This window comes from Lissotriton helveticus, chromosome 4_1 (genome assembly GCF_964261635.1).
Source record: "Lissotriton helveticus chromosome 4_1, aLisHel1.1, whole genome shotgun sequence".
Taxonomy (NCBI): Eukaryota; Metazoa; Chordata; class Amphibia; order Caudata; family Salamandridae; genus Lissotriton; species Lissotriton helveticus.
Window position 1 is genome coordinate 1671562801 of NC_136063.1, and position 25500 is coordinate 1671588300.

Here is a 25500-nt window from a genome sequence, read left to right on the forward strand (position 1 = left end):
CAGTATAAAACATTGACGTTATGTTTTTCCAAGACCAAATTCTAAGAAATGGGTGAAATAGTAAATCTCATAATTCAAGCAGGTCCCACCGAGATTTGAACTCGGATCGCTGGATTCAGAGTCCAGAGTGCTAACCATTACACCATGGAACCCTCCCATACATGAGTCATTTTTCCATTGAGACAAAAGAGAGCGCATTAGTGCGGGGGCATTTCTTACATTGATGAAACGATATCTCTGTTGAATGCTCATAGTGTAAAGAGCTATAATGTGATTTGATTCTGTTCAGATACATTCTCCTTAACAGTGTTAAATATGCAAACGTTTATCAGGATAGGCAAGTTATATCATAATGATCATCTTTGACTGTAACATATTAAAACATTTTACATTTCCAAACTAATACACCCATTTCTTTGTCTCTCACATGGGCTGCGCCAAAGAGCAATGATTGGCACGTTGGACTTTGCATGCAAAGGTACCAGTCCAAATCTTGGGGGTACTATTTTATTACTCTTGACCTTTTCTATTTCTGTCACCTTTGTTTATTGATAGCTCAAATCCAACACCAGTAGGTTGAAAGAGACAATTATTGATTCCTTTCAAAACGTCCATCAGCTTGAACAAGTACCAGAAATACAAACAGTATAATACGTTTACATCACATTCCTACACAAAATAGTGTGACATTAAGAAATCCTATCTTGTTTTTCTGAAATGCATTTCAGAGGCCTGATTCCCAGCATCCCTTTTTGAAGCTTTCTGCGCTATTCATAAGGCGAATTTAGCACATTTTGAAAGAGAAGTGTTCTTAAATCAAACCTAGAGAACCACAATGACGGTATCATTCAGATAGTACAAATGTTTTTTTGTATATTAGTATGGAAATTGTGAAATAAAACGTTTTTCATGCTGATTTTCAACAGTCGATCTGCAATCGTGAAACATAAGCTTTTGCTTGGAGGCCTCACAGGTACTGATCTAATTTTCTCTTTTAAGATTATTCACAAATCATATGATATGCTTTGTATAAATCAACTATATTGTTAGATCAAAATTGAGTAAAAAGTGACTATCTCAATTTCATGACATATAGAAGAGTAAGGAGAAGAAGCTCATGTTTCAAATGTGGAGAGGCAACAACTTTTCATTATTTTCACCTCTACTAATTATATGCATTTTTATAATGTATGTGTTTATGTTGTCCTATAAATATACAGAGACATATAGCAAGATATAGGGAGATACATACGTGTAAAGTGGATATGTACAAGTTTATAAGTAAATTAGATGTTTTTCCAATTAATAATTCTAAGAACTGAATGGAAAAGAAAATCGTAAAGTTTAGATAAGTCCCACTGTGATTTGTACTCAGATCCCGGTTTTCAGAGTCTAGAGTGCTAAGCATGATACCATCAAACCACCTGTACCAGGTTGAGCTTTTCATTTTGAGAGAAGAGATTGCATTCACGGGGGAATCTTATATATTATTGCAAAATCGTATCTCACATAAAAAGTACTGTTCAACAGAGTGATAGCGTTACTTGAGTCCTCTGGGCAACATCCTTCCCTAACATAGTTCAATATGCAAAAGTTGAACAGAATAGAAAAGTAATAACATTCTGTTGGTCTTTGACTGTAGAACATTAAAAACTTTGAAATGTTCACATTGCTGCAGCAATTTGCTCCCTTGTCACATGGGAGGTTCCATGGTGTAATGGTTAGCACTTTGGACTTTGAATCCAAGGATCCGAGTTCAAATCTCGGTGGGACCACTTTCATGACTGTTGATCAAATCTTTTTCTGTCAAGTGTATTCATAAATATCACAAATCTAACACGGGTAGAGTGAAACATTAATTTATTGATTGTATTCTGAAAGTCTATTCGATGTGAGCAAATGATAGAACTTTTAGAAAACATGAAAATTAAATGGCTCAAAATAATGAGACATTTTGCGAGCTGACTCTGTTTTCTCAAACTCATCACAGGGGGCTGATGCAAGATATTACTTTCTTAAATCTTACTGTTATTGATAAGGGGAAGATGGAACTTTTTAATTGGAAATCCTTCATTAAAACAAAACTTGAGGAATCAAATTGTGTATTATGGGGACAGAAGATATGACGTTTTGAATAACAATCGTGAAATTCAGACACACATATATTTACACTCTGATTTTCTAAAGTAAATCCATAACCATAAAGTAAAATCTTTCGAAAGACGTGTCAAAGGTAATAATCTGAATTTCTCTTTCAAAGAAATTCACAATTAAATGCACTGTGTAAGTCAAGCATGTTGTCATATAAGAAATCAGCAAAAATTAACTATCTCATTACTGGTCATATAGATGAGAGAGGAAATGAACCTAACGTTTAAATTGTGGATGGGAAACAACAGTTTTTAGTTTTCAGCTTCAATACATATGTTTATGAATAATTGATTTCTTTATATAGTCTTATCGCTATCTAGACGGATATAGCTATGTATACATAGATGCATACTTATACGTTGATAAGTATCAGTATAAAACATTGACGTTATGTTTTTCCAAGACCAAATTCTAAGAAATGGGTGAAATAGTAAATCTCATAATTCAAGCAGGTCCCACCGAGATTTGAACTCGGATCGCTGGATTCAGAGTCCAGAGTGCTAACCATTACACCATGGAACCCTCCCATACATGAGTCATTTTTCCATTGAGACAAAAGAGAGCGCATTAGTGCGGGGGCATTTCTTACATTGATGAAACGATATCTCTGTTGAATGCTCATAGTGTAAAGAGCTATAATGTGATTTGATTCTGTTCAGATACATTCTCCTTAACAGTGTTAAATATGCAAACGTTTATCAGGATAGGCAAGTTATATCATAATGATCATCTTTGACTGTAACATATTAAAACATTTTACATTTCCAAACTAATACACCCATTTCTTTGTCTCTCACATGGGCTGCGCCAAAGAGCAATGATTGGCACGTTGGACTTTGCATGCAAAGGTACCAGTCCAAATCTTGGGGGTACTATTTTATTACTCTTGACCTTTTCTATTTCTGTCACCTTTGTTTATTGATAGCTCAAATCCAACACCAGTAGGTTGAAAGAGACAATTATTGATTCCTTTCAAAACGTCCATCAGCTTGAACAAGTACCAGAAATACAAACATTATAATACGTTTACATCACATTCCTACACAAAATAGTGTGACATTAAGAAATCATATCCTGTTTTTCTGAAATGCATTTCAGAGGCCTGATTCCCAGCATCCCTTTTTGAAGCTTTCTGCGCTATTGATAAGGCGAATTTAGCACATTTTGAAAGAGAAGTGTTCTTAAATCAAACCTAGAGAACCACAATGACGGTATCATTCAGATAGTACAAATGTTTTTGTATATTAGTATGGAAATTGTGAAATAAAACGTTTTTCATGCTGATTTTCAACAGTCGATCTGCAATCGTGAAACATAAGCTTTTGCTTGGAGGCCTCACAGGTACTGATCTAATTTTCTCTTTTAAGATTATTCACAAATCATATGATATGCTTTGTATAAATCAACTATATTGTTAGATCAAAATTGAGTAAAAAGTGACTATCTCAATTTCATGACATATAGAAGAGTAAGGAGAAGAAGCTCATGTTTCAAATGTGGAGAGGCAACAACTTTTCATTATTTTCACCTCTACTAATTATATGCATTTTTATAATGTATGTGTTTATGTTGTCCTATAAATATACAGAGACATATAGCAAGATATAGGGAGATACATACGTGTAAAGTGGATATGTACAAGTTTATAAGTAAATGAGATGTTTTTCCAATTAATAATTCTAAGAACTGAATGGAAAAGAAAATCGTAAAGTTTAGATAAGTCCCACTGTGATTTGTACTCAGATCCCGGTTTTCAGAGTCTAGAGTGCTAAGCATGATACCATCAAACCACCTGTACCAGGTTGAGCTTTTCATTTTGAGAGAAGAGATTGCATTCACGGGGGAATCTTATATTTTATTGCAAAATCGTATCTCACATAAAAAGTACTGTTCAACAGAGTGATAGCGTTACTTGAGTCCTCTGGGCAACATCCTTCCCTAACATAGTTCAATATGCAAAAGTTGAACAGAATAGAAAAGTAATAACATTCTGTTGGTCTTTGACTGTAGAACATTAAAAACTTTGAAATGTTCACATTGCTGCAGCAATTTGCTCCCTTGTCACATGGGAGGTTCCATGGTGTAATGGTTAGCACTTTGGACTTTGAATCCAAGGATCCGAGTTCAAATCTCGGTGGGACCACTTTCATGACTGTTGATCAAATCTTTTTCTGTCAAGTGTATTCATAAATATCACAAATCTAACACGGGTAGAGTGAAACATTAATTTATTGATTGTATTCTGAAAGTCTATTCGATGTGAGCAAATGATAGAACTTTTAGAAAACATGGAAATTAAATGGCTCAAAATAATGAGACATTTTGCGAGCTGACTGTTTTCTCAAACTCATCACAGGGGGCTGATGCAAGATATTACTTTCTTAAATCTTACTGTTATTGATAAGGGGAAGATGGAACTTTTTAATTGGAAATCCTTCATTAAAACAAAACTTGAGGAATCAAATTGTGTATTATGGGGACAGAAGATATGACGTTTTGAATAACAATCGTGAAATTCAGACACACATATATTTACACTCTGATTTTCTAAAGTAAATCCATAACCATAAAGTAAAATCTTTCGAAAGACGTGTCAAAGGTAATAATCTGAATTTCTCTTTCAAAGAAATTCACAATTAAATGCACTGTGTAAGTCAAGCATGTTGTCATATAAGAAATCAGCAAAAATTAACTATCTCATTACTGGTCATATAGATGAGAGAGGAAATGAACCTAACGTTTAAATTGTGGATGGGAAACAACAGTTTTTAGTTTTCAGCTTCAATACATATGTTTATGAATAATTGATTTCTTTATATAGTCTTATCGCTATCTAGACGGATATAGCTATGTATACATAGATGCATACTTATACGTTGATAAGTATCAGTATAAAACATTGACGTTATGTTTTTCCAAGACCAAATTCTAAGAAATGGGTGAAATAGTAAATCTCATAATTCAAGCAGGTCCCACCGAGATTTGAACTCGGATCGCTGGATTCAGAGTCCAGAGTGCTAACCATTACACCATGGAACCCTCCCATACATGAGTCATTTTTCCATTGAGACAAAAGAGAGCGCATTAGTGCGGGGGCATTTCTTACATTGATGAAACGATATCTCTGTTGAATGCTCATAGTGTAAAGAGCTATAATGTGATTTGATTCTGTTCAGATACATTCTCCTTAACAGTGTTAAATATGCAAACGTTTATCAGGATAGGCAAGTTATATCATAATGATCATCTTTGACTGTAACATATTAAAACATTTTACATTTCCAAACTAATACACCCATTTCTTTGTCTCTCACATGGGCTGCGCCAAAGAGCAATGATTGGCACGTTGGACTTTGCATGCAAAGGTACCAGTCCAAATCTTGGGGGTACTATTTTATTACTCTTGACCTTTTCTATTTCTGTCACCTTTGTTTATTGATAGCTCAAATCCAACACCAGTAGGTTGAAAGAGACAATTATTGATTCCTTTCAAAACGTCCATCAGCTTGAACAAGTACCAGAAATACAAACATTATAATACGTTTACATCACATTCCTACACAAAATAGTGTGACATTAAGAAATCATATCCTGTTTTTCTGAAATGCATTTCAGAGGCCTGATTCCCAGCATCCCTTTTTGAAGCTTTCTGCGCTATTGATAAGGCGAATTTAGCACATTTTGAAAGAGAAGTGTTCTTAAATCAAACCTAGAGAACCACAATGACGGTATCATTCAGATAGTACAAATGTTTTTGTATATTAGTATGGAAATTGTGAAATAAAACGTTTTTCATGCTGATTTTCAACAGTCGATCTGCAATCGTGAAACATAAGCTTTTGCTTGGAGGCCTCACAGGTACTGATCTAATTTTCTCTTTTAAGATTATTCACAAATCATATGATATGCTTTGTATAAATCAACTATATTGTTAGATCAAAATTGAGTAAAAAGTGACTATCTCAATTTCATGACATATAGAAGAGTAAGGAGAAGAAGCTCATGTTTCAAATGTGGAGAGGCAACAACTTTTCATTATTTTCACCTCTACTAATTATATGCATTTTTATAATGTATGTGTTTATGTTGTCCTATAAATATACAGAGACATATAGCAAGATATAGGGAGATACATACGTGTAAAGTGGATATGTACAAGTTTATAAGTAAATGAGATGTTTTTCCAATTAATAATTCTAAGAACTGAATGGAAAAAGAAAATCGTAAAGTTTAGATAAGTCCCACTGTGATTTGTACTCAGATCCCGGTTTTCAGAGTCTAGAGTGCTAAGCATGATACCATCAAACCACCTGTACCAGGTTGAGCTTTTCATTTTGAGAGAAGAAATTGCATTCACGGGGGAATCTTATATTTTATTGCAAAATCGTATCTCACATAAAAAGTACTGTTCAACAGAGTGATAGCGTTACTTGAGTCCTCTGGGCAACATCCTTCCCTAACATAGTTCAATATGCAAAAGTTGAACAGAATAGAAAAGTAATAACATTCTGTTGGTCTTTGACTGTAGAACATTAAAAACTTTGAAATGTTCACATTGCTGCAGCAATTTGCTCCCTTGTCACATGGGAGGTTCCATGGTGTAATGGTTAGCACTTTGGACTTTGAATCCAAGGATCCGAGTTCAAATCTCGGTGGGACCACTTTCATGACTGTTGATCAAATCTTTTTCTGTCAAGTGTATTCATAAATATCACAAATCTAACACGGGTAGAGTGAAACATTAATTTATTGATTGTATTCTGAAAGTCTATTCGATGTGAGCAAATGATAGAACTTTTAGAAAACATGGAAATTAAATGGCTCAAAATAATGAGACATTTTGCGAGCTGACTGTTTTCTCAAACTCATCACAGGGGGCTGATGCAAGATATTACTTTCTTAAATCTTACTGTTATTGATAAGGGGAAGATGGAACTTTTTAATTGGAAATCCTTCATTAAAACAAAACTTGAGGAATCAAATTGTGTATTATGGGGACAGAAGATATGACGTTTTGAATAACAATCGTGAAATTCAGACACACATATATTTACACTCTGATTTTCTAAAGTAAATCCATAACCATAAAGTAAAATCTTTCGAAAGACGTGTCAAAGGTAATAATCTGAATTTCTCTTTCAAAGAAATTCACAATTAAATGCACTGTGTAAGTCAAGCATGTTGTCATATAAGAAATCAGCAAAAATTAACTATCTCATTACTGGTCATATAGATGAGAGAGGAAATGAACCTAACGTTTAAATTGTGGATGGGAAACAACAGTTTTTAGTTTTCAGCTTCAATACATATGTTTATGAATAATTGATTTCTTTATATAGTCTTATCGCTATCTAGACGGATATAGCTATGTATACATAGATGCATACTTATACGTTGATAAGTATCAGTATAAAACATTGACGTTATGTTTTTCCAAGACCAAATTCTAAGAAATGGGTGAAATAGTAAATCTCATAATTCAAGCAGGTCCCACCGAGATTTGAACTCGGATCGCTGGATTCAGAGTCCAGAGTGCTAACCATTACACCATGGAACCCTCCCATACATGAGTCATTTTTCCATTGAGACAAAAGAGAGCGCATTAGTGCGGGGGCATTTCTTACATTGATGAAACGATATCTCTGTTGAATGCTCATAGTGTAAAGAGCTATAATGTGATTTGATTCTGTTCAGATACATTCTCCTTAACAGTGTTAAATATGCAAACGTTTATCAGGATAGGCAAGTTATATCATAATGATCATCTTTGACTGTAACATATTAAAACATTTTACATTTCCAAACTAATACACCCATTTCTTTGTCTCTCACATGGGCTGCGCCAAAGAGCAATGATTGGCACGTTGGACTTTGCATGCAAAGGTACCAGTCCAAATCTTGGGGGTACTATTTTATTACTCTTGACCTTTTCTATTTCTGTCACCTTTGTTTATTGATAGCTCAAATCCAACACCAGTAGGTTGAAAGAGACAATTATTGATTCCTTTCAAAACGTCCATCAGCTTGAACAAGTACCAGAAATACAAACATTATAATACGTTTACATCACATTCCTACACAAAATAGTGTGACATTAAGAAATCATATCCTGTTTTTCTGAAATGCATTTCAGAGGCCTGATTCCCAGCATCCCTTTTTGAAGCTTTCTGCGCTATTGATAAGGCGAATTTAGCACATTTTGAAAGAGAAGTGTTCTTAAATCAAACCTAGAGAACCACAATGACGGTATCATTCAGATAGTACAAATGTTTTTGTATATTAGTATGGAAATTGTGAAATAAAACGTTTTTCTTGCTGATTTTCAACAGTCGATCTGCAATCGTGAAACATAAGCTTTTGCTTGGAGGCCTCACAGGTACTGATCTAATTTTCTCTTTTAAGATTATTCACAAATCATATGATATGCTTTGTATAAATCAACTATATTGTTAGATCAAAATTGAGTAAAAAGTGACTATCTCAATTTCATGACATATAGAAGAGTAAGGAGAAGAAGCTCATGTTTCAAATGTGGAGAGGCAACAACTTTTCATTATTTTCACCTCTACTAATTATATGCATTTTTATAATGTATGTGTTTATGTTGTCCTATAAATATACAGAGACATATAGCAAGATATAGGGAGATACATACGTGTAAAGTGGATATGTACAAGTTTATAAGTAAATGAGATGTTTTTCCAATTAATAATTCTAAGAACTGAATGGAAAAAGAAAATCGTAAAGTTTAGATAAGTCCCACTGTGATTTGTACTCAGATCCCGGTTTTCAGAGTCTAGAGTGCTAAGCATGATACCATCAAACCACCTGTACCAGGTTGAGCTTTTCATTTTGAGAGAAGAGATTGCATTCACGGGGGAATCTTATATTTTATTGCAAAATCGTATCTCACATAAAAAGTACTGTTCAACAGAGTGATAGCGTTACTTGAGTCCTCTGGGCAACATCCTTCCCTAACATAGTTCAATATGCAAAAGTTGAACAGAATAGAAAAGTAATAACATTCTGTTGGTCTTTGACTGTAGAACATTAAAAACTTTGAAATGTTCACATTGCTGCAGCAATTTGCTCCCTTGTCACATGGGAGGTTCCATGGTGTAATGGTTAGCACTTTGGACTTTGAATCCAAGGATCCGAGTTCAAATCTCGGTGGGACCACTTTCATGACTGTTGATCAAATCTTTTTCTGTCAAGTGTATTCATAAATATCACAAATCTAACACGGGTAGAGTGAAACATTAATTTATTGATTGTATTCTGAAAGTCTATTCGATGTGAGCAAATGATAGAACTTTTAGAAAACATGGAAATTAAATGGCTCAAAATAATGAGACATTTTGCGAGCTGACTGTTTTCTCAAACTCATCACAGGGGGCTGATGCAAGATATTACTTTCTTAAATCTTACTGTTATTGATAAGGGGAAGATGGAACTTTTTAATTGGAAATCCTTCATTAAAACAAAACTTGAGGAATCAAATTGTGTATTATGGGGACAGAAGATATGACGTTTTGAATAACAATCGTGAAATTCAGACACACATATTTTTACACTCTGATTTTCTAAAGTAAATCCATAACCATAAAGTAAAATCTTTCGAAAGACGTGTCAAAGGTAATAATCTGAATTTCTCTTTCAAAGAAATTCACAATTAAATGCACTGTGTAAGTCAAGCATGTTGTCATATAAGAAATCAGCAAAAATTAACTATCTCATTACTGGTCATATAGATGAGAGAGGAAATGAACCTAACGTTTAAATTGTGGATGGGAAACAACAGTTTTTAGTTTTCAGCTTCAATACATATGTTTATGAATAATTGATTTCTTTATATAGTCTTATCGCTATCTAGACGGATATAGCTATGTATACATAGATGCATACTTATACGTTGATAAGTATCAGTATAAAACATTGACGTTATGTTTTTCCAAGACCAAATTCTAAGAAATGGGTGAAATAGTAAATCTCATAATTCAAGCAGGTCCCACCGAGATTTGAACTCGGATCGCTGGATTCAGAGTCCAGAGTGCTAACCATTACACCATGGAACCCTCCCATACATGAGTCATTTTTCCATTGAGACAAAAGAGAGCGCATTAGTGCGGGGGCATTTCTTACATTGATGAAACGATATCTCTGTTGAATGCTCATAGTGTAAAGAGCTATAATGTGATTTGATTCTGTTCAGATACATTCTCCTTAACAGTGTTAAATATGCAAACGTTTATCAGGATAGGCAAGTTATATCATAATGATCATCTTTGACTGTAACATATTAAAACATTTTACATTTCCAAACTAATACACCCATTTCTTTGTCTCTCACATGGGCTGCGCCAAAGAGCAATGATTGGCACGTTGGACTTTGCATGCAAAGGTACCAGTCCAAATCTTGGGGGTACTATTTTATTACTCTTGACCTTTTCTATTTCTGTCACCTTTGTTTATTGATAGCTCAAATCCAACACCAGTAGGTTGAAAGAGACAATTATTGATTCCTTTCAAAACGTCCATCAGCTTGAACAAGTACCAGAAATACAAACAGTATAATACGTTTACATCACATTCCTACACAAAATAGTGTGACATTAAGAAATCCTATCTTGTTTTTCTGAAATGCATTTCAGAGGCCTGATTCCCAGCATCCCTTTTTGAAGCTTTCTGCGCTATTCATAAGGCGAATTTAGCACATTTTGAAAGAGAAGTGTTCTTAAATCAAACCTAGAGAACCACAATGACGGTATCATTCAGATAGTACAAATGTTTTTTTGTATATTAGTATGGAAATTGTGAAATAAAACGTTTTTCATGCTGATTTTCAACAGTCGATCTGCAATCGTGAAACATAAGCTTTTGCTTGGAGGCCTCACAGGTACTGATCTAATTTTCTCTTTTAAGATTATTCACAAATCATATGATATGCTTTGTATAAATCAACTATATTGTTAGATCAAAATTGAGTAAAAAGTGACTATCTCAATTTCATGACATATAGAAGAGTAAGGAGAAGAAGCTCATGTTTCAAATGTGGAGAGGCAACAACTTTTCATTATTTTCACCTCTACTAATTATATGCATTTTTATAATGTATGTGTTTATGTTGTCCTATAAATATACAGAGACATATAGCAAGATATAGGGAGATACATACGTGTAAAGTGGATATGTACAAGTTTATAAGTAAATGAGATGTTTTTCCAATTAATAATTCTAAGAACTGAATGGAAAAAGAAAATCGTAAAGTTTAGATAAGTCCCACTGTGATTTGTACTCAGATCCCGGTTTTCAGAGTCTAGAGTGCTAAGCATGATACCATCAAACCACCTGTACCAGGTTGAGCTTTTCATTTTGAGAGAAGAAATTGCATTCACGGGGGAATCTTATATTTTATTGCAAAATCGTATCTCACATAAAAAGTACTGTTCAACAGAGTGATAGCGTTACTTGAGTCCTCTGGGCAACATCCTTCCCTAACATAGTTCAATATGCAAAAGTTGAACAGAATAGAAAAGTAATAACATTCTGTTGGTCTTTGACTGTAGAACATTAAAAACTTTGAAATGTTCACATTGCTGCAGCAATTTGCTCCCTTGTCACATGGGAGGTTCCATGGTGTAATGGTTAGCACTTTGGACTTTGAATCCAAGGATCCGAGTTCAAATCTCGGTGGGACCACTTTCATGACTGTTGATCAAATCTTTTTCTGTCAAGTGTATTCATAAATATCACAAATCTAACACGGGTAGAGTGAAACATTAATTTATTGATTGTATTCTGAAAGTCTATTCGATGTGAGCAAATGATAGAACTTTTAGAAAACATGGAAATTAAATGGCTCAAAATAATGAGACATTTTGCGAGCTGACTGTTTTCTCAAACTCATCACAGGGGGCTGATGCAAGATATTACTTTCTTAAATCTTACTGTTATTGATAAGGGGAAGATGGAACTTTTTAATTGGAAATCCTTCATTAAAACAAAACTTGAGGAATCAAATTGTGTATTATGGGGACAGAAGATATGACGTTTTGAATAACAATCGTGAAATTCAGACACACATATATTTACACTCTGATTTTCTAAAGTAAATCCATAACCATAAAGTAAAATCTTTCGAAAGACGTGTCAAAGGTAATAATCTGAATTTCTCTTTCAAAGAAATTCACAATTAAATGCACTGTGTAAGTCAAGCATGTTGTCATATAAGAAATCAGCAAAAATTAACTATCTCATTACTGGTCATATAGATGAGAGAGGAAATGAACCTAACGTTTAAATTGTGGATGGGAAACAACAGTTTTTAGTTTTCAGCTTCAATACATATGTTTATGAATAATTGATTTCTTTATATAGTCTTATCGCTATCTAGACGGATATAGCTATGTATACATAGATGCATACTTATACGTTGATAAGTATCAGTATAAAACATTGACGTTATGTTTTTCCAAGACCAAATTCTAAGAAATGGGTGAAATAGTAAATCTCATAATTCAAGCAGGTCCCACCGAGATTTGAACTCGGATCGCTGGATTCAGAGTCCAGAGTGCTAACCATTACACCATGGAACCCTCCCATACATGAGTCATTTTTCCATTGAGACAAAAGAGAGCGCATTAGTGCGGGGGCATTTCTTACATTGATGAAACGATATCTCTGTTGAATGCTCATAGTGTAAAGAGCTATAATGTGATTTGATTCTGTTCAGATACATTCTCCTTAACAGTGTTAAATATGCAAACGTTTATCAGGATAGGCAAGTTATATCATAATGATCATCTTTGACTGTAACATATTAAAACATTTTACATTTCCAAACTAATACACCCATTTCTTTGTCTCTCACATGGGCTGCGCCAAAGAGCAATGATTGGCACGTTGGACTTTGCATGCAAAGGTACCAGTCCAAATCTTGGGGGTACTATTTTATTACTCTTGACCTTTTCTATTTCTGTCACCTTTGTTTATTGATAGCTCAAATCCAACACCAGTAGGTTGAAAGAGACAATTATTGATTCCTTTCAAAACGTCCATCAGCTTGAACAAGTACCAGAAATACAAACATTATAATACGTTTACATCACATTCCTACACAAAATAGTGTGACATTAAGAAATCATATCCTGTTTTTCTGAAATGCATTTCAGAGGCCTGATTCCCAGCATCCCTTTTTGAAGCTTTCTGCGCTATTGATAAGGCGAATTTAGCACATTTTGAAAGAGAAGTGTTCTTAAATCAAACCTAGAGAACCACAATGACGGTATCATTCAGATAGTACAAATGTTTTTGTATATTAGTATGGAAATTGTGAAATAAAACGTTTTTCATGCTGATTTTCAACAGTCGATCTGCAATCGTGAAACATAAGCTTTTGCTTGGAGGCCTCACAGGTACTGATCTAATTTTCTCTTTTAAGATTATTCACAAATCATATGATATGCTTTGTATAAATCAACTATATTGTTAGATCAAAATTGAGTAAAAAGTGACTATCTCAATTTCATGACATATAGAAGAGTAAGGAGAAGAAGCTCATGTTTCAAATGTGGAGAGGCAACAACTTTTCATTATTTTCACCTCTACTAATTATATGCATTTTTATAATGTATGTGTTTATGTTGTCCTATAAATATACAGAGACATATAGCAAGATATAGGGAGATACATACGTGTAAAGTGGATATGTACAAGTTTATAAGTAAATGAGATGTTTTTCCAATTAATAATTCTAAGAACTGAATGGAAAAAGAAAATCGTAAAGTTTAGATAAGTCCCACTGTGATTTGTACTCAGATCCCGGTTTTCAGAGTCTAGAGTGCTAAGCATGATACCATCAAACCACCTGTACCAGGTTGAGCTTTTCATTTTGAGAGAAGAGATTGCATTCACGGGGGAATCTTATATTTTATTGCAAAATCGTATCTCACATAAAAAGTACTGTTCAACAGAGTGATAGCGTTACTTGAGTCCTCTGGGCAACATCCTTCCCTAACATAGTTCAATATGCAAAAGTTGAACAGAATAGAAAAGTAATAACATTCTGTTGGTCTTTGACTGTAGAACATTAAAAACTTTGAAATGTTCACATTGCTGCAGCAATTTGCTCCCTTGTCACATGGGAGGTTCCATGGTGTAATGGTTAGCACTTTGGACTTTGAATCCAAGGATCCGAGTTCAAATCTCGGTGGGACCACTTTCATGACTGTTGATCAAATCTTTTTCTGTCAAGTGTATTCATAAATATCACAAATCTAACACGGGTAGAGTGAAACATTAATTTATTGATTGTATTCTGAAAGTCTATTCGATGTGAGCAAATGATAGAACTTTTAGAAAACATGGAAATTAAATGGCTCAAAATAATGAGACATTTTGCGAGCTGACTGTTTTCTCAAACTCATCACAGGGGGCTGATGCAAGATATTACTTTCTTAAATCTTACTGTTATTGATAAGGGGAAGATGGAACTTTTTAATTGGAAATCCTTCATTAAAACAAAACTTGAGGAATCAAATTGTGTATTATGGGGACAGAAGATATGACGTTTTGAATAACAATCGTGAAATTCAGACACACATATTTTTACACTCTGATTTTCTAAAGTAAATCCATAACCATAAAGTAAAATCTTTCGAAAGACGTGTCAAAGGTAATAATCTGAATTTCTCTTTCAAAGAAATTCACAATTAAATGCACTGTGTAAGTCAAGCATGTTGTCATATAAGAAATCAGCAAAAATTAACTATCTCATTACTGGTCATATAGATGAGAGAGGAAATGAACCTAACGTTTAAATTGTGGATGGGAAACAACAGTTTTTAGTTTTCAGCTTCAATACATATGTTTATGAATAATTGATTTCTTTATATAGTCTTATCGCTATCTAGACGGATATAGCTATGTATACATAGATGCATACTTATACGTTGATAAGTATCAGTATAAAACATTGACGTTATGTTTTTCCAAGACCAAATTCTAAGAAATGGGTGAAATAGTAAATCTCATAATTCAAGCAGGTCCCACCGAGATTTGAACTCGGATCGCTGGATTCAGAGTCCAGAGTGCTAACCATTACACCATGGAACCCTCCCATACATGAGTCATTTTTCCATTGAGACAAAAGAGAGCGCATTAGTGCGGGGGCATTTCTTACATTGATGAAACGATATCTCTGTTGAATGCTCATAGTGTAAAGAGCTATAATGTGATTTGATTCTGTTCAGATACATTCTCCTTAACAGTGTTAAATATGCAAACGTTTATCAGGATAGGCAAGTTATATCATAATGATCATCTTTGACTGTAACATATTAAAACATTTTACATTTCCAAACTAATACACCCATTTCTTTGTCTCTCACATGGGCTGCGCCAAAGAGCAATGATTGGCACGTTGGACTTTGCATGCAAAGGTACCAGTCCAAATCTTGGGGGTACTATTTTATTACTCTTGACCTTTTCTATTTCTGTCACCTTTGTTTATTGATAGCTCAAATCCAACACCAGTAGGTTGAAAGAGACAATTATTGATTCCTTTCAAAACGTCCATCAGCTTGAACAAGTACCAGAAATACAAACATTATAATACGTTTACATCACATTCCTACACAAAATAGTGTGACATTAAGAAATCCTATCCTGTTTTTCTGAAATGCATTTCAGAGGCCTGATTCCCAGCATCCCTTTTTGAAGCTTTCTGCGCTATTCATAAGGCGAATTTAGCACATTTTGAAAGAGAAGTGTTCTTAAATCAAACCTAGAGAACCACAATGACGGTATCATTCAGATAGTACAAATGTTTTTTTGTATATTAGTATGGAAATTGTGAAATAAAACGTTTTTCATGCTGATTTTCAACAGTCGATCTGCAATCGTGAAACATAAGCTTTTGCTTGGAGGCCTCACAGGTACTGATCTAATTTTCTCTTTTAAGATTATTCACAAATCATATGATATGCTTTGTATAAATCAACTATATTGTTAGATCAAAATTGACTAAAAAGTGACTATCTCAATTTCATGACATATAGAAGAGTAAGGAGAAGAAGCTCATGTTTCAAATGTGGAGAGGCAACAACTTTTCATTATTTTCACCTCTACTAATTATATGCATTTTTATAATGTATGTGTTTATGTTGTCCTATAAATATACAGAGACATATAGCAAGATATAGGGAGATACATACGTGTAAAGTGGATATGTACAAGTTTATAAGTAAATGAGATGTTTTTCCAATTAATAATTCTAAGAACTGAATGGAAAAAGAAAATCGTAAAGTTTAGATAAGTCCCACTGTGATTTGTACTCAGATCCCGGTTTTCAGAGTCTAGAGTGCTAAGCATGATACCATCAAACCACCTGTACCAGGTTGAGCTTTTCATTTTGAGAGAAGAGATTGCATTCACGGGGGAATCTTATATTTTATTGCAAAATCGTATCTCACATAAAAAGTACTGTTCAACAGAGTGATAGCGTTACTTGAGTCCTCTGGGCAACATCCTTCCCTAACATAGTTCAATATGCAAAAGTTGAACAGAATAGAAAAGTAATAACATTCTGTTGGTCTTTGACTGTAGAACATTAAAAACTTTGAAATGTTCACATTGCTGCAGCAATTTGCTCCCTTGTCACATGGGAGGTTCCATGGTGTAATGGTTAGCACTTTGGACTTTGAATCCAAGGATCCGAGTTCAAATCTCGGAGGGACCACTTTCATGACTGTTGATCAAATCTTTTTCTGTCAAGTGTATTCATAAATATCACAAATCTAACACGGGTAGAGTGAAACATTAATTTATTGATTGTATTCTGAAAGTCTATTCGATGTGAGCAAATGATAGAACTTTTAGAAAACATGGAAATTAAATGGCTCAAAATAATGAGACATTTTGCGAGCTGACTGTTTTCTCAAACTCATCACAGGGGGCTGATGCAAGATATTACTTTCTTAAATCTTACTGTTATTGATAAGGGGAAGATGGAACTTTTTAATTGGAAATCCTTCATTAAAACAAAACTTGAGGAATCAAATTGTGTATTATGGGGACAGAAGATATGACGTTTTGAATAACAATCATGAAATTCAGACACACATATATTTACACTCTGATTTTCTAAAGTAAATCCATAACCATAAAGTAAAATCTTTCGAAAGACGTGTCAAAGGTAATAATCTGAATTTCTCTTTCAAAGAAATTCACAATTAAATGCACTGTGTAAGTCAAGCATGTTGTCATATAAGAAATCAGCAAAAATTAACTATCTCATTACTGGTCATATAGATGAGAGAGGAAATGAACCTAACGTTTAAATTGTGGATGGGAAACAACAGTTTTTAGTTTTCAGCTTCAATACATATGTTTATGAATAATTGATTTCTTTATATAGTCTTATCGCTATCTAGACGGATATAGCTATGTATACATAGATGCATACTTATACGTTGATAAGTATCAGTATAAAACATTGACGTTATGTTTTTCCAAGACCAAATTCTAAGAAATGGGTGAAATAGTAAATCTCATAATTCAAGCAGGTCCCACCGAGATTTGAACTCGGATCGCTGGATTCAGAGTCCAGAGTGCTAACCATTACACCATGGAACCCTCCCATACATGAGTCATTTTTCCATTGAGACAAAAGAGAGCGCATTAGTGCGGGGGCATTTCTTACATTGATGAAACGATATCTCTGTTGAATGCTCATAGTGTAAAGAGCTATAATGTGATTTGATTCTGTTCAGATACATTCTCCTTAACAGTGTTAAATATGCAAACGTTTATCAGGATAGGCAAGTTATATCATAATGATCATCTTTGACTGTAACATATTAAAACATTTTACATTTCCAAACTAATACACCCATTTCTTTGTCTCTCACATGGGCTGCGCCAAAGAGCAATGATTGGCACGTTGGACTTTGCATGCAAAGGTACCAGTCCAAATCTTGGGGGTACTATTTTATTACTCTTGACCTTTTCTATTTCTGTCACCTTTGTTTATTGATAGCTCAAATCCAACACCAGTAGGTTGAAAGAGACAATTATTGATTCCTTTCAAAACGTCCATCAGCTTGAACAAGTACCAGAAATACAAACATTATAATACGTTTACATCACATTCCTACACAAAATAGTGTGACATTAAGAAATCATATCCTGTTTTTCTGAAATGCATTTCAGAGGCCTGATTCCCAGCATCCCTTTTTGAAGCTTTCTGCGCTATTGATAAGGCGAATTTAGCACATTTTGAAAGAGAAGTGTTCTTAAATCAAACCTAGAGAACCACAATGACGGTATCATTCAGATAGTACAAATGTTTTTGTATATTAGTATGGAAATTGTGAAATAAAACGTTTTTCATGCTGATTTTCAACAGTCGATCTGCAATCGTGAAACATAAGCTTTTGCTTGGAGGCCTCACAGGTACTGATCTAATTTTCTCTTTTAAGATTATTCACAAATCATATGATATGCTTTGTATAAATCAACTATATTGTTAGATCAAAATTGAGTAAAAAGTGACTATCTCAATTTCATGACATATAGAAGAGTAAGGAGAAGAAGCTCATGTTTCAAATGTGGAGAGGCAACAACTTTTCATTATTTTCACCTCTACTAATTATATGCATTTTTATAATGTATGTGTTTATGTTGTCCTATAAATATACAGAGACATATAGCAAGATATAGGGAGATACATACGTGTAAAGTGGATATGTACAAGTTTATAAGTAAATGAGATGTTTTTCCAATTAATAATTCTAAGAACTGAATGGAAAAAGAAAATCGTAAAGTTTAGATAAGTCCCACTGTGATTTGTACTCAGATCCCGGTTTTCAGAGTCTAGAGTGCTAAGCATGATACCATCAAACCACCTGTACCAGGTTGAGCTTTTCATTTTGAGAGAAGAGATTGCATTCACGGGGGAATCTTATATTTTATTGCAAAATCGTATCTCACATAAAAAGTACTGTTCAACAGAGTGATAGCGTTACTTGAGTCCTCTGGGCAACATCCTTCCCTAACATAGTTCAATATGCAAAAGTTGAACAGAATAGAAAAGTAATAACATTCTGTTGGTCTTTGACTGTAGAACATTAAAAACTTTGAAATGTTCACATTGCTGCAGCAATTTGCTCCCTTGTCACATGGGAGGTTCCATGGTGTAATGGTTAGCACTTTGGACTTTGAATCCAAGGATCCGAGTTCAAATCTCGGTGGGACCACTTTCATGACTGTTGATCAAATCTTTTTCTGTCAAGTGTATTCATAAATATCACAAATCTAACACGGGTAGAGTGAAACATTAATTTATTGATTGTATTCTGAAAGTCTATTCGATGTGAGCAAATGATAGAACTTTTAGAAAACATGGAAATTAAATGGCTCAAAATAATGAGACATTTTGCGAGCTGACTGTTTTCTCAAACTCATCACAGGGGGCTGATGCAAGATATTACTTTCTTAAATCTTACTGTTATTGATAAGGGGAAGATGGAACTTTTTAATTGGAAATCCTTCATTAAAACAAAACTTGAGGAATCAAATTGTGTATTATGGGGACAGAAGATATGACGTTTTGAATAACAATCGTGAAATTCAGACACACATATTTTTACACTCTGATTTTCTAAAGTAAATCCATAACCATAAAGTAAAATCTTTCGAAAGACGTGTCAAAGGTAATAATCTGAATTTCTCTTTCAAAGAAATTCACAATTAAATGCACTGTGTAAGTCAAGCATGTTGTCATATAAGAAATCAGCAAAAATTAACTATCTCATTACTGGTCATATAGATGAGAGAGGAAATGAACCTAACGTTTAAATTGTGGATGGGAAACAACAGTTTTTAGTTTTCAGCTTCAATACATATGTTTATGAATAATTGATTTCTTTATATAGTCTTATCGCTATCTAGACGGATATAGCTATGTATACATAGATGCATACTTATACGTTGATAAGTATCAGTATAAAACATTGACGTTATGTTTTTCCAAGACCAAATTCTAAGAAATGGGTGAAATAGTAAATCTCATAATTCAAGCAGGTCCCACCGAGATTTGAACTCGGATCGCTGGATTCAGAGTCCAGAGTGCTAACCATTACACCATGGAACCCTCCCATACATGAGTCATTTTTCCATTGAGACAAAAGAGAGCGCATTAGTGCGGGGGCATTTCTTACATTGATGAAACGATATCTCTGTTGAATGCTCATAGTGTAAAGAGCTATAATGTGATTTGATTCTGTTCAGATACATTCTCCTTAACAGTGTTAAATATGCAAACGTTTATCAGGATAGGCAAGTTATATCATAATGATCATCTTTGACTGTAACATATTAAAACATTTTACATTTCCAAACTAATACACCCATTTCTTTGTCTCTCACATGGGCTGCGCCAAAGAGCAATGATTGGCACGTTGGACTTTGCATGCAAAGGTACCAGTCCAAATCTTGGGGGTACTATTTTATTACTCTTGACCTTTTCTATTTCTGTCACCTTTGTTTATTGATAGCTCAAATCCAACACCAGTAGGTTGAAAGAGACAATTATTGATTCCTTTCAAAACGTCCATCAGCTTGAACAAGTACCAGAAATACAAACATTATAATACGTTTACATCACATTCCTACACAAAATAGTGTGACATTAAGAAATCCTATCCTGTTTTTCTGAAATGCATTTCAGAGGCCTGATTCCCAGCATCCCTTTTTGAAGCTTTCTGCGCTATTCATAAGGCGAATTTAGCACATTTTGAAAGAGAAGTGTTCTTAAATCAAACCTAGAGAACCACAATGACGGTATCATTCAGATAGTACAAATGTTTTTTTGTATATTAGTATGGAAATTGTGAAATAAAACGTTTTTCATGCTGATTTTCAACAGTCGATCTGCAATCGTGAAACATAAGCTTTTGCTTGGAGGCCTCACAGGTACTGATCTAATTTTCTCTTTTAAGATTATTCACAAATCATATGATATGCTTTGTATAAATCAACTATATTGTTAGATCAAAATTGAGTAAAAAGTGACTATCTCAATTTCATGACATATAGAAGAGTAAGGAGAAGAAGCTCATGTTTCAAATGTGGAGAGGCAACAACTTTTCATTATTTTCACCTCTACTAATTATATGCATTTTTATAATGTATGTGTTTATGTTGTCCTATAAATATACAGAGACATATAGCAAGATATAGGGAGATACATACGTGTAAAGTGGATATGTACAAGTTTATAAGTAAATTAGATGTTTTTCCAATTAATAATTCTAAGAACTGAATGGAAAAGAAAATCGTAAAGTTTAGATAAGTCCCACTGTGATTTGTACTCAGATCCCGGTTTGCAGAGTCTAGAGTGCTAAGCATGATACCATCAAACCACCTGTACCAGGTTGAGCTTTTCATTTTGAGAGAAGAGATTGCATTCACGGGGGAATCTTATATATTATTGCAAAATCGTATCTCACATAAAAAGTACTGTTCAACAGAGTGATAGCGTTACTTGAGTCCTCTGGGCAACATCCTTCCCTAACATAGTTCAATATGCAAAAGTTGAACAGAATAGAAAAGTAATAACATTCTGTTGGTCTTTGACTGTAGAACATTAAAAACTTTGAAATGTTCACATTGCTGCAGCAATTTGCTCCCTTGTCACATGGGAGGTTCCATGGTGTAATGGTTAGCACTTTGGACTTTGAATCCAAGGATCCGAGTTCAAATCTCGGTGGGACCACTTTCATGACTGTTGATCAAATCTTTTTCTGTCAAGTGTATTCATAACTATCACAAATCTAACACGGGTAGAGTGAAACATTAATTTATTGATTGTATTCTGAAAGTCTATTCGATGTGAGCAAATGATAGAACTTTTAGAAAACATGGAAATTAAATGGCTCAAAATAATGAGACATTTTGCGAGCTGACTCTGTTTTCTCAAACTCATCACAGGGGGCTGATGCAAGATATTACTTTCTTAAATCTTACTGTTATTGATAAGGGGAAGATGGAACTTTTTAATTGGAAATCCTTCATTAAAACAAAACTTGAGGAATCAAATTGTGTATTATGGGGACAGAAGATATGACGTTTTGAATAACAATCGTGAAATTCAGACACACATATATTTACACTCTGATTTTCTAAAGTAAATCCATAACCATAAAGTAAAATCTTTCGAAAGACGTGTCAAAGGTAATAATCTGAATTTCTCTTTCAAAGTAATTCACAATTAAATGCACTGTGTAAGTCAAGCATGTTGTCATATAAGAAATCAGCAAAAATTAACTATCTCATTACTGGTCATATAGATGAGAGAGGAAATGAACCTAACGTTTAAATTGTGGATGGGAAACAACAGTTTTTAGTTTTCAGCTTCAATACATATGTTTATGAATAATTGATTTCTTTATATAGTCTTATCGCTATCTAGACGGATATAGCTATGTATACATAGATGCATACTTATACGTTGATAAGTATCAGTATAAAACATTGACGTTATGTTTTTCCAAGACCAAATTCTAAGAAATGGGTGAAATAGTAAATCTCATAATTCAAGCAGGTCCCACCGAGATTTGAACTCGGATCGCTGGATTCAGAGTCCAGAGTGCTAACCATTACACCATGGAACCCTCCCATACATGAGTCATTTTTCCATTGAGACAAAAGAGAGCGCATTAGTGCGGGGGCATTTCTTACATTGATGAAACGATATCTCTGTTGAATGCTCATAGTGTAAAGAGCTATAATGTGATTTGATTCTGTTCAGATACATTCTCCTTAACAGTGTTAAATATGCAAACGTTTATCAGGATAGGCAAGTTATATCATAATGATCATCTTTGACTGTAACATATTAAAACATTTTACATTTCCAAACTAATACACCCATTTCTTTGTCTCTCACATGGGCTGCGCCAAAGAGCAATGATTGGCACGTTGGACTTTGCATGCAAAGGTACCAGTCCAAATCTTGGGGGTACTATTTTATTACTCTTGACCTTTTCTATTTCTGTCACCTTTGTTTATTGATAGCTCAAATCCAACACCAGTAGGTTGAAAGAGACAATTATTGATTCCTTTCAAAACGTCCATCAGCTTGAACAAGTACCAGAAATACAAACATTATAATACGTTTACATCACATTCCTACACAAAATAGTGTGACATTAAGAAATCATATCCTGTTTTTCTGAAATGCATTTCAGAGGCCTGATTCCCAGCATCCCTTTTTGAAGCTTTCTGCGCTATTGATAAGGCGAATTTAGCACATTTTGAAAGAGAAGTGTTCTTAAATCAAACCTAGAGAACCACAATGACGGTATCATTCAGATAGTACAAATGTTTTTGTATATTAGTATGGAAATTGTGAAATAAAACGTTTTTCATGCTGATTTTCAACAGTCGATCTGCAATCGTGAAACATAAGCTTTTGCTTGGAGGCCTCACAGGTACTGATCTAATTTTCTCTTTTAAGATTATTCACAAATCATATGATATGCTTTGTATAAATCAACTATATTGTTAGATCAAAATTGAGTAAAAAGTGACTATCTCAATTTCATGACATATAGAAGAGTAAGGAGAAGAAGCTCATGTTTCAAATGTGGAGAGGCAACAACTTTTCATTATTTTCACCTCTACTAATTATATGCATTTTTATAATGTATGTGTTTATGTTGTCCTATAAATATACAGAGACATATAGCAAGATATAGGGAGATACATACGTGTAAAGTGGATATGTACAAGTTTATAAGTAAATGAGATGTTTTTCCAATTAATAATTCTAAGAACTGAATGGAAAAAGAAAATCGTAAAGTTTAGATAAGTCCCACTGTGATTTGTACTCAGATCCCGGTTTTCAGAGTCTAGAGTGCTAAGCATGATACCATCAAACCACCTGTACCAGGTTGAGCTTTTCATTTTGAGAGAAGAGATTGCATTCACGGGGGAATCTTATATTTTATTGCAAAATCGTATCTCACATAAAAAGTACTGTTCAACAGAGTGATAGCGTTACTTGAGTCCTCTGGGCAACATCCTTCCCTAACATAGTTCAATATGCAAAAGTTGAACAGAATAGAAAAGTAATAACATTCTGTTGGTCTTTGACTGTAGAACATTAAAAACTTTGAAATGTTCACATTGCTGCAGCAATTTGCTCCCTTGTCACATGGGAGGTTCCATGGTGTAATGGTTAGCACTTTGGACTTTGAATCCAAGGATCCGAGTTCAAATCTCGGAGGGACCACTTTCATGACTGTTGATCAAATCTTTTTCTGTCAAGTGTATTCATAAATATCACAAATCTAACACGGGTAGAGTGAAACATTAATTTATTGATTGTATTCTGAAAGTCTATTCGATGTGAGCAAATGATAGAACTTTTAGAAAACATGGAAATTAAATGGCTCAAAATAATGAGACATTTTGCGAGCTGACTGTTTTCTCAAACTCATCACAGGGGGCTGATGCAAGATATTACTTTCTTAAATCTTACTGTTATTGATAAGGGGAAGATGGAACTTTTTAATTGGAAATCCTTCATTAAAACAAAACTTGAGGAATCAAATTGTGTATTATGGGGACAGAAGATATGACGTTTTGAATAACAATCATGAAATTCAGACACACATATATTTACACTCTGATTTTCTAAAGTAAATCCATAACCATAAAGTAAAATCTTTCGAAAGACGTGTCAAAGGTAATAATCTGAATTTCTCTTTCAAAGAAATTCACAATTAAATGCACTGTGTAAGTCAAGCATGTTGTCATATAAGAAATCAGCAAAAATTAACTATCTCATTACTGGTCATATAGATGAGAGAGGAAATGAACCTAACGTTTAAATTGTGGATGGGAAACAACAGTTTTTAGTTTTCAGCTTCAATACATATGTTTATGAATAATTGATTTCTTTATATAGTCTTATCGCTATCTAGACGGATATAGCTATGTATACATAGATGCATACTTATACGTTGATAAGTATCAGTATAAAACATTGACGTTATGTTTTTCCAAGACCAAATTCTAAGAAATGGGTGAAATAGTAAATCTCATAATTCAAGCAGGTCCCACCGAGATTTGAACTCGGATCGCTGGATTCAGAGTCCAGAGTGCTAACCATTACACCATGGAACCCTCCCATACATGAGTCATTTTTCCATTGAGACAAAAGAGAGCGCATTAGTGCGGGGGCATTTCTTACATTGATGAAACGATATCTCTGTTGAATGCTCATAGTGTAAAGAGCTATAATGTGATTTGATTCTGTTCAGATACATTCTCCTTAACAGTGTT

The 25500-nt window shown here is 34.0% G+C and overlaps 21 non-coding genes across 21 annotated transcripts; 10 read left to right on the forward strand and 11 right to left on the reverse strand.

Annotated features, from left to right (window-relative positions):
- Positions 1-80: 80 nt before the first annotated feature.
- On the reverse strand, positions 81-152 carry TRNAQ-CUG (transfer RNA glutamine (anticodon CUG)). The gene has a single exon. It is a non-coding gene; the product is annotated as a tRNA-Gln (tRNA).
- A 1551-nt stretch (positions 153-1703) lies between these two features.
- On the forward strand, positions 1704-1775 carry TRNAQ-UUG (transfer RNA glutamine (anticodon UUG)). Its single transcript has one exon. It is a non-coding gene; the product is annotated as a tRNA-Gln (tRNA).
- An 826-nt stretch (positions 1776-2601) lies between these two features.
- TRNAQ-CUG (transfer RNA glutamine (anticodon CUG)) lies at positions 2602-2673 on the reverse strand. Its single transcript has one exon. It is a non-coding gene; the product is annotated as a tRNA-Gln (tRNA).
- Positions 2674-4222: 1549 nt separating this feature from the next.
- TRNAQ-UUG (transfer RNA glutamine (anticodon UUG)) lies at positions 4223-4294 on the forward strand. Its single transcript has one exon. It is a non-coding gene; the product is annotated as a tRNA-Gln (tRNA).
- Positions 4295-5118: 824 nt separating this feature from the next.
- Positions 5119-5190, reverse strand: TRNAQ-CUG (transfer RNA glutamine (anticodon CUG)). Its single transcript has one exon. It is a non-coding gene; the product is annotated as a tRNA-Gln (tRNA).
- A 1550-nt stretch (positions 5191-6740) lies between these two features.
- TRNAQ-UUG (transfer RNA glutamine (anticodon UUG)) lies at positions 6741-6812 on the forward strand. Its single transcript has one exon. It is a non-coding gene; the product is annotated as a tRNA-Gln (tRNA).
- An 824-nt stretch (positions 6813-7636) lies between these two features.
- Positions 7637-7708, reverse strand: TRNAQ-CUG (transfer RNA glutamine (anticodon CUG)). The gene has a single exon. It is a non-coding gene; the product is annotated as a tRNA-Gln (tRNA).
- Positions 7709-9258: 1550 nt separating this feature from the next.
- Positions 9259-9330, forward strand: TRNAQ-UUG (transfer RNA glutamine (anticodon UUG)). The gene has a single exon. It is a non-coding gene; the product is annotated as a tRNA-Gln (tRNA).
- Positions 9331-10154: 824 nt separating this feature from the next.
- On the reverse strand, positions 10155-10226 carry TRNAQ-CUG (transfer RNA glutamine (anticodon CUG)). Its single transcript has one exon. It is a non-coding gene; the product is annotated as a tRNA-Gln (tRNA).
- A 1552-nt stretch (positions 10227-11778) lies between these two features.
- TRNAQ-UUG (transfer RNA glutamine (anticodon UUG)) lies at positions 11779-11850 on the forward strand. The gene has a single exon. It is a non-coding gene; the product is annotated as a tRNA-Gln (tRNA).
- An 824-nt stretch (positions 11851-12674) lies between these two features.
- Positions 12675-12746, reverse strand: TRNAQ-CUG (transfer RNA glutamine (anticodon CUG)). The gene has a single exon. It is a non-coding gene; the product is annotated as a tRNA-Gln (tRNA).
- A 1550-nt stretch (positions 12747-14296) lies between these two features.
- On the forward strand, positions 14297-14368 carry TRNAQ-UUG (transfer RNA glutamine (anticodon UUG)). The gene has a single exon. It is a non-coding gene; the product is annotated as a tRNA-Gln (tRNA).
- An 824-nt stretch (positions 14369-15192) lies between these two features.
- Positions 15193-15264, reverse strand: TRNAQ-CUG (transfer RNA glutamine (anticodon CUG)). Its single transcript has one exon. It is a non-coding gene; the product is annotated as a tRNA-Gln (tRNA).
- A 1552-nt stretch (positions 15265-16816) lies between these two features.
- Positions 16817-16888, forward strand: TRNAQ-UUG (transfer RNA glutamine (anticodon UUG)). The gene has a single exon. It is a non-coding gene; the product is annotated as a tRNA-Gln (tRNA).
- Positions 16889-17712: 824 nt separating this feature from the next.
- On the reverse strand, positions 17713-17784 carry TRNAQ-CUG (transfer RNA glutamine (anticodon CUG)). The gene has a single exon. It is a non-coding gene; the product is annotated as a tRNA-Gln (tRNA).
- A 1550-nt stretch (positions 17785-19334) lies between these two features.
- TRNAQ-UUG (transfer RNA glutamine (anticodon UUG)) lies at positions 19335-19406 on the forward strand. The gene has a single exon. It is a non-coding gene; the product is annotated as a tRNA-Gln (tRNA).
- Positions 19407-20230: 824 nt separating this feature from the next.
- Positions 20231-20302, reverse strand: TRNAQ-CUG (transfer RNA glutamine (anticodon CUG)). Its single transcript has one exon. It is a non-coding gene; the product is annotated as a tRNA-Gln (tRNA).
- A 1551-nt stretch (positions 20303-21853) lies between these two features.
- TRNAQ-UUG (transfer RNA glutamine (anticodon UUG)) lies at positions 21854-21925 on the forward strand. Its single transcript has one exon. It is a non-coding gene; the product is annotated as a tRNA-Gln (tRNA).
- Positions 21926-22751: 826 nt separating this feature from the next.
- TRNAQ-CUG (transfer RNA glutamine (anticodon CUG)) lies at positions 22752-22823 on the reverse strand. Its single transcript has one exon. It is a non-coding gene; the product is annotated as a tRNA-Gln (tRNA).
- Positions 22824-24373: 1550 nt separating this feature from the next.
- On the forward strand, positions 24374-24445 carry TRNAQ-UUG (transfer RNA glutamine (anticodon UUG)). The gene has a single exon. It is a non-coding gene; the product is annotated as a tRNA-Gln (tRNA).
- Positions 24446-25269: 824 nt separating this feature from the next.
- Positions 25270-25341, reverse strand: TRNAQ-CUG (transfer RNA glutamine (anticodon CUG)). The gene has a single exon. It is a non-coding gene; the product is annotated as a tRNA-Gln (tRNA).
- Between the last annotated feature and the right edge of the window lie 159 nt (positions 25342-25500).